Source organism: Theropithecus gelada, chromosome 5 (genome assembly GCF_003255815.1).
Source record: "Theropithecus gelada isolate Dixy chromosome 5, Tgel_1.0, whole genome shotgun sequence".
NCBI classification, from domain to species: domain Eukaryota; kingdom Metazoa; phylum Chordata; class Mammalia; order Primates; family Cercopithecidae; genus Theropithecus; species Theropithecus gelada.
In genome coordinates, this window is record NC_037672.1 from 45,984,179 (window position 1) to 45,992,868 (window position 8,690).

The window sequence follows — 8,690 nt, forward strand, 5'->3', positions numbered from 1 at the left end:
ATATAAATAAAAACTATGCAATAATATTCATATCCCTTTTACCTTTACAAATGCATATTTTACCTGGAAGAGGGGGTGTACTAAGAAACTTTAAAATGGAAGGAGCATGACAAATAAAAATTTTACCTGAAAATGCAGATATAAATAGGATAGGTAATGAACAAGTAGAAGAGAAGCTAACAGAGATGAGAAAGTAAAGAGTACTTTGAGAAAGTAAAGGTACTTTGTACTTCCTTTTTCTTAAAAAAAAAAATAATAATGCAAATAGACTTCTAGAATGGGGGAGTAAGGACCTCTGTAAACTTGCTTTTCCACTAAAACTATGACAATGTGGGCAAAACAACTAAAATCAACCATTTCATCACTTTGAAAATTAAAGCCACAGAGCCAACTGAACATCTATCCAAGAGAAGCTACTGAACCTCTGTAAGGGAGCATGATCTATGACATTTTTTACTTGGGGCTAGTCCAATATCTCCTCTCTCACCAGATCAGTAATGTGGCAGCCAAAAGTCAGAGCTCCAAAGAGGTCAGACCTCTTTCAAGCTCTGTTAAAAAAAGCACTATTATGAGATACCATTTCACACCAATTAGAAAGGCGATCATTAAAAAGTCAGGAAACAATAGGTGCTGGAGAGGATATGGAGAAATAGGAATGTTTTTACACTGTTGGTGGGAGTGTAAACTAGTTCAACCATTGTGGAAGACAGTGTGGCAATTCCTCAAGGATCTAGAACTAAAAGTACCATTTGACCTGACCCAGCAGTCCCATTACTGGGTATATACCCAAAGGATTATAAATCATGCTACTATAAAGACACATGCACACATATGTTTATTGTGGCACTAATCACAATAGCAAAAACTTAGAAGCAACCCAAATGTCCATCAATGATAGACTGGATTAAGAAAATGTGGCACATATACACCATGGAATACTATGCAGCCATGAAAAAGGATGAGTTCATGCTCTTTGCAGGGACATGAATGAAGCTGGAAACCATCATTCTCAGCAAACTATCACAAGGACAGAAAACCAAACACCTCATGTTCTCACTCGTAGGTGGGAACTGAACAATGAGAACACTTGGACATAGGGCGGGAAACATCACATATGTGGGCCTGTTGTGGAGTGGGGGGAGTGGGGAGGGATAGCATTAGGAGAAATACCTAATGTAACTGACAAGTTAATGGGTGCAGCAAACCCACATGGCACATGTATACCTATGTAACAAACCTGCATGTTGTGTGCACATGTGCCCTAGAACTTAAACTATAATAAAAAATAAAAATAAAAATTTAAAAAGCACTATTCCCACAGAACAGTGAATGTTTTCTCAGAAATCACAGCTCCTGTAAAACCTCTATTCCCTGGGTGCTGTGGCCAATTAATTTGATTCAGAGCTCTGCTCAGTATGGAAAAGAGGGGCCCCAACCCCATGGCATTACCAAAACAATAGCAATTTCCTGGCAACATCACAGCTACTGAAGGCTGTGGTTGAGTTGGAGAAAACAAGTTGGGTAGGGATTTAAAAAATCCCAGAGAATCAGTTGACCACAGAAAATCTCTGAAATGCTGCAAAACATTTCATGGGGATCTAACTGAAAGGTTATGCCTAAGTCCAGGGAAGACATGGGAATAGACGTATTAGTCATTTACATTTGACTGACCTTGCAGATGTGAATGAGCAGAACTCTGCAGAAGCAAGAAGTAAAAGTTAAAGAATGTTGAAAACTGCCTGAAGTTTGGATGTGCTTTATCACCCTTTGAAAGCTGGTAGTTACACAAGAAAGGCATTTAAGAAAATCTTCTGATGGACCATTGGCTGACCACTAAATTATACTGACCTAGATGTGACCCCTAGAAAGGCAAACTTAAAAACAAGAAAATGTGTGTGTGTGTGTGTGTGTGTGTGTGTACATATGAGATACAGAGAGAGAGACAGGTTGTGTATCTCGTATCTGAAATGCTTGGGACAAAAAGTGTTTTGGATTTTGAATTTGGAAGGATTTCTAAATATTTGCACTATCTATACCAGTTCATTTCCAATCCAGAAATCTGAAATACTCCAATCAGCATTTTCTTTTTGCATAATGTCAACACACTCAAAAAGTTTCAGACTTGGGAGCATTTCAGATTTCAGATTTTTTGTATTAGGACTACTCAACCTGTATACTATAGTGCTTAGTGACTGCACACTGAAAGGAATACAGAATCTACAGGATTAGTTCAGGAAGGTCACTAAACAAGCAGAAGCAAGAAAAACAGCAACAATAAAAATTTTAAAAATCTAAGAAAGAACAACAAATCTTGAGGGTTGAGGACTGATACCAGAATGGCTACAATATATAATATTTTCAATTTTAAAAAATGAAACATGCAAAGAAACAGGAAAGCATGACACATGTACAGCCAACAGAAAATGTCCCTGAGGAGTCCCAGATTTTGATCTTAGAAGACAATGTCTTAAATAAGTTATTGTAGATAAGTTCAAAGAATTAACAAGACCATGTGTAAGGCACTCAAGAAATGTAAAGACAATGCCTTACAAAATAAAAAAATCAGTGATCACTTATACTAACATAGGAATGATACAGAGAAGAGTAGCATGGCCCCTGTAAAAGGATGCAACACAAATTTGCAAGGCATTCCATATTTTTCAAAAAATGTATTTTTAAAAATAAAAATAGAAATTATATATATAAAAGAACTAAATAGAAATGTTTACATCTCACCAAAAAGATAATATTGATAAAGTATATCAAATTTATATTTGTTTTAAAAACACAGATATAAATTGTGAACTTAAAAAGACCAATAACAAAAATATGAGTGTCTCAACACTGGATTTGTGCTGGCAAAAGAGTGAATTGACAAACTTGAAGATATGTCAATAGAGATAATCCAATCTTTGAAGCAGTATGGGAAATGAAAAAAGAAAATGAGCAGAAACTCAGAGAATTATGGGACGCCATTAAGTGTACCAAAATAAACAGAAGTCTCAGAGGAGATGAGACAGACATATTGGCAAAAAGACTGGAAAATTTCAAAATTTATAACATATTAATCTACACATCCAAGATCAATAAACTCCACATAGAACAAATTCAGAAAGTCCACAGCTAGAATGGTCAGAGTCAAATGATGTAATTCAGAGACTTTATTTTTTTTTTCCTTGAAAATATTAAGAGAAAATTTACATCAATTATCTGGGATCTTCAATAAGATTAACAGCTGATTTCTCATGAAAAACTATGGATGTCAGGAGACAGTGGGTAGTATGTCCAAAGTGTTGAAATAAAAATACTGTTAATTGAGAATTCAGCTAAACTCTCCTTCATAAATGCGTATAAAATTAAGACATTCCCAGGATTTTTAAAAAGAGGAATGGAGATTATTTGTTGCTAGAAGATCTGCTCTACCAAAAAGGTTTTTGAAAAGAATCATTCAGGCTGAAAGGACACTTGAAACCACATGAATTAATAAAGAGCACTAGTAAAGTATACTATATAAGTAAATATAAAACAGCATAAAAATATTTATTACGGTATTAGTTTGTTCTCACATTGCTATAAAGAATTACCTGCGACTGGGTAATTTATAAAGAAAAGCAGTTTAATTGGCTCACAGTTCCACAGGCTGTACATGGCCAGGGAGGAAACGTACAATCATGGCAGAAGGTGAAGAGGAAGCAGGCACATCATACATGGCTGGAGCAAGAGGAAGAGACAGTGGAGGAGAGATGCTGTACACTTTTAAATAACCAGATCTCATGAGAATTCTATCATGAGGTAGCACTAGGGGGATGGTGCTAAACCATTAGAAACCACTCCCATGATACAATCACCTCCCACCAAGCCCCACCTCCAACAGTGCAAATTACAATTCAAAGTGAGATTTGGGTGGTGATACAGAACCAAATTATATCAATAACCCTTTCCTTATCCTATCTGTTTTATAAAAATAATTGCATAAAGCAATAATTGTAAAACACCATTGATAGGTTTATAATGGGAAGATATAGTTTGTAGGACAATCACAGTTTAAAGAAGGAGAGAGAAATAAGAGCATATTGGAGCAAAGATTTGTATACCTTTGACATTAAGTTAGTAGTAACTTGAACTGGATTGTGTAAAGTTATGAGCTAACTAAGCACCAGGAAAATCACCTAGAAGATAACTCAAAAAATATAAGAAACAATGAAACTGAAAATAGTACACTAGGAAGTATCTGTTTAACATCAAAAAGGCAGTAATTGAGAAATGAAGGGACAAAAAAGACACAAGGCATATATAGAATACAAATAGCAAACTGTCAGATGTAAATTCTATAAAGTTGTTTAAATACTCAAAAGGCAAAGATTGGCAGAGTGGACAAAAATGCATGATCCAACTAAAGCAGTCTTCAAGAGACACCCTTTAGATTCAAAGACAGAAATAGGTTGAAAGTAAAAGAATTGAAAGATATGCCATGCAAACAGTACCAAACCAAAGCTTCACTGGATATATTAATATCTAGTATAATTAGACTTTAAGACAAAATGTGTTACTAAAGACAAAAAGTCATTCTATAAGATCAATTCATCAAGGAGATACAGCAATTGTAAGTATATATGTACCTAGCAACATGGTCCTAAAATATATGAAGCAAACACTGACAGAATAGATGGGGGAACAGACAATTAAACAATAATAATTAGACTTCAGTAACCCACTTTCAATCATGGATATACCAACTAGACAGAAGAGAAGCAAAAAAAAAAAAAAAAAAAAAGCATTAACACTATAAACTAACTAGACTTAAAAGACATCTACAGAACACTCAGTCCAACAACTGTACAATACACATTCTTCTGAAGCACACATGGAACATCATCCAGGACACATCATATTCTAGTCATAAAACAACATTCCTAAAGAGAATAAGCCTATGAAACAAAGCAAAAGAGAAATGAGAAAATATTTTGAAATGAATAAAAACAAAAACACAACATACCAAAATGTATAGAATCCAACTAAAACAGTGCTTAGAGGAAAACTTATACCTGTAAATGCTTACAGTGTAAAAGAAAAAAAAAATCAGTATGCTAACCTTCCACTGCAAGAAATCAGAAGACTAAACTAAATCAAAAACAGGAAAAAGGAGGAGATAACAAATATTACAGCAGAAATATTGATAATCAGTAGAGAAAGCCAATGAAACCAAAAGTTATTCCCGGAAAAGATCAACAAAAAATGACACATCTTTAGTTGATCAAGAAAATGAAGAAAAAGACTTAAATTATAATCAACAATGAAAAAAGGGCATTAATACTAGATTTGTATTAATAAAGAATTATAAGGAAATATTACATGGCAAATATTAGATAAGTTAGATAAAAATGCACAAAATCCTAGAAATAATAAACTAGATTAACTCAAGAGGAAGTAGAAAATCTTGAATAGACCTACAAAAAATGAGACCTGTAAAAATTAAGAGATTGAATTAGAAAATTTTGTAATCCATGAAGTAAGGCCCTGGCCCAAAAGGCTTCTCTGATTAATCTCATGAAACTGTTAAAAAGGTAATACCTGCCCTTCACAAATTCTTACAAAAATTAGCAGACGACAGAACATTTTCCAATATATTCTATAAGGTCAGTATTACCCCGATTGAAAACAAAACCAAAAATACAAGCAGGGATATCACAAGAAAACTTCAGACCGATATCCCTTGTAAACATAAATGCAAATCCTCAACAAAATACCAGCAAACAAAACCAACAAGATAATAAAAATAATTATACACCATGACCAAGTGTAATTTATCCCAGGAATGCAATGTTGGATTAACATCTGAAAATCAATCAATATACTGCAGCGTATTTTAGACTAAAAGACAAAAATGCTCATATCAATAGATTCAATTGCAACATATGGCAAAATCTAATACTCTTTAATGATAAAAATATTCATTCAGTATGAATACATAAAAACTCCCTCCACTTTATAAAGAGAATACATGAAACTGCACATGTGACATTGTTCTTAATGGAGAAAAACTGGATGTTTTCTCTCTAAGATCAGAAAAAACACAAGGGTATTCACTCTTGCCATATTTATTCAACTTTGTACTGGAGGTTTTAAGTGGTGCAATTAGAAAAAAAAATAAAAAGCATAAGACAAAAGAAGTAAAACTATTTGCAAATTACATAATCTCATATATATAATTCTAAGAAATTAACTGAAAACTGTAAAACTAATAAATGAATTCAGCAATGTGGCAGGACATAAGATTAATATGCAAAAATTAATTGTATCGATACACCAACAACACATGCAAGAATGAAATTAAAGCAATTTCATCTACAAGGCATCAAAAATAATGGGACAAAATACATTTAAGAAAACAAAATGTACACTGATAACTACAAAATATTATTTTTAAAATAGATATAAATGGAAAGACAACACACATTAATGGATTAGAATATTTAATGTTGTTTATATGAAAATACTTTCCAAATTGATCTACAGATTAAATGCAATCCATATTAAACTCCAGGTTGCCATTATATTGTTCCCAGAAAGTGATAGGCTGGTTTTGGAATAGAAGTGAAAATTTCCTTGCATGGAAATGTAGGGATCCCGAAGACAGCCAAAATTATCTTTAGAAAAACAATAGAATTGGAGAGCTTATACTTCTCAATTTAAAAACTTAACATAATTATCAGTTATCAAGCTACAGTTATCAAACCAGTATGGGTATTGGCACGAGGATAAGCACATAGAACAGAAATGAGAGTTCAGAAATGAATCATCACATTTTTGATCAATTGATTTTCAACAAAACAATTCAGTGGGGAAGAATTTTCATTTCAACAAATGATTCTGTGTCAACAGGATACCCATATTGCAATGATGGGTTTGGCCCCTATCTTATGACATATACAAAAATTAAATCTAACTTGGTGAGAGATGTAAATGTAAGCTAAAATTATAAAACTACTAGAAAAAAAAATATGGTTAAATCTTTCTGACCTTAGGTTAGATAAAGCATTCTTGGATATGGCACCCAATGCACAAGTGACAAAAGATAAATCAGCCCTGATCAAATTTAAAACTTGTATGCTTCAAGGGGAAGCATTAAGAAACTGAGAAAATGCACAGAATGGAAGAAATTATTTGCAAATCATATATCTGACCCCATATCCACAATATATAAGAACTTTGATAACTCAATAATGAAAGATAGATAACCCAATTGACAAATGAGAAAAATATTTGTACACACATTTTCCTACAGAAGATATACAAATGGCAAAAAGACACATGAAAAGATCCCCAACATCAGAGATTCAAATGAAAACCACAGATACCATTTCATGTCCACTGTGATGGCTATAATTACAGAGATGGAAAATAATGAGTGTTGATGAGAATTTAAAGAAATAAAACTTTCATACACTGCTGTTGAGAATGTAGAATGTTCTGTCGTAGAGAACAATGGAGAAGTTCCTCACAATGTTAACCAATGAGTTACAATGTAACATTGCAATTCCACTGTCAGGCATATACCCAAGAGAAATGAAAAGGTATGTTCACATAAAAACCTGTGCATAAACGAGGAAATAACATAAATATCAAGGAATAGATTTTTAAAATACAATGCAGCCATACATTGGAATATTATTCAACAATAAAAAGGAATGAAATACTGATGCTTGCTATAGCATAGATGAACCTTGAAAATATGATCATACTTGAAAGAATCCAGTCACAAAAGACCACTTATTATATGATTCTATTTACATGAGCTATCCAGAATAAGCAAATCTTTGGATAAGGAGGGTAGATTTGTTGTTTTCTGAGCTGGTGGTTGGAGAAGGGGATGGGAATGGGGAGTGGGTCTAATACGTGGGCAATTTGGTTTGGCATGAAGAAAATATTCTAAAATTAAATTTTATTGATAGTTGTGCAACTCCATGAATGTTTGAAAAACCAGAGCAATACACTTTAAATTGGCTGCTTTTATAATATATGAATTATATCTCAATAATGTTGTTTAAAAAAATAACCACCAGCATCCCCTCCAAAAAAATGGAAGAAAAATACAGTATGAAAACTCAGAGGAATAGTTTGTAAATCCTCAATATGTTTTTTTGTAATGGAATGAATGAATAATAAACTATAATAATAAACCGCTTCAGCATAAAAGATCCTATGGTTTCCTCTTAGTCCAATTCATCAATGTCACTTAAAATATTTATAGGGAAAAATAGACAGAAAGCATGTCACTAAAAGTGTCAATTACAGTAAGGATTTGACCTCAGGAGAAAGTTTATGCTGTTTGGTATTTTTAGAAAAGTATTTCATGCAAGAAAACTCTGATTGCTTTGGTGTATTGCATGTTGCTAAAATGCTGAGTAGCAAAGTTTTCATACCCATGGCTGTTTCTTTTCAAAAATAAATAGATCCAAATTTCCATTTCCATCATCCTTGTGATGGGAGGGAGCCCTCTGACAATTTGATTGAGTTCAGGACCGTAAAGGACAAACGAAGGAAACCCTGAAAGCCTTTTAGCTTCTGAGAATCATTTTCTATTTAAGTTCAGTATTGAGTCTAGAAATTGTGATAAGCCACCAGCGATCCTTTCAGAATGCGCGGGCATTGGCCTTAGTATGCATAGGTGATTTCCAGCTCAATTTCAT

General features: G+C 33.3%; 1 pseudogene; it reads left to right on the forward strand.

Moving 5' to 3' along the window:
- The first annotated feature begins 2,565 nt into the window (after positions 1-2,565).
- Positions 2,566-2,661, forward strand: LOC112625546 (annotated as a pseudogene).
- Positions 2,662-8,690: the final 6,029 nt, after the last annotated feature.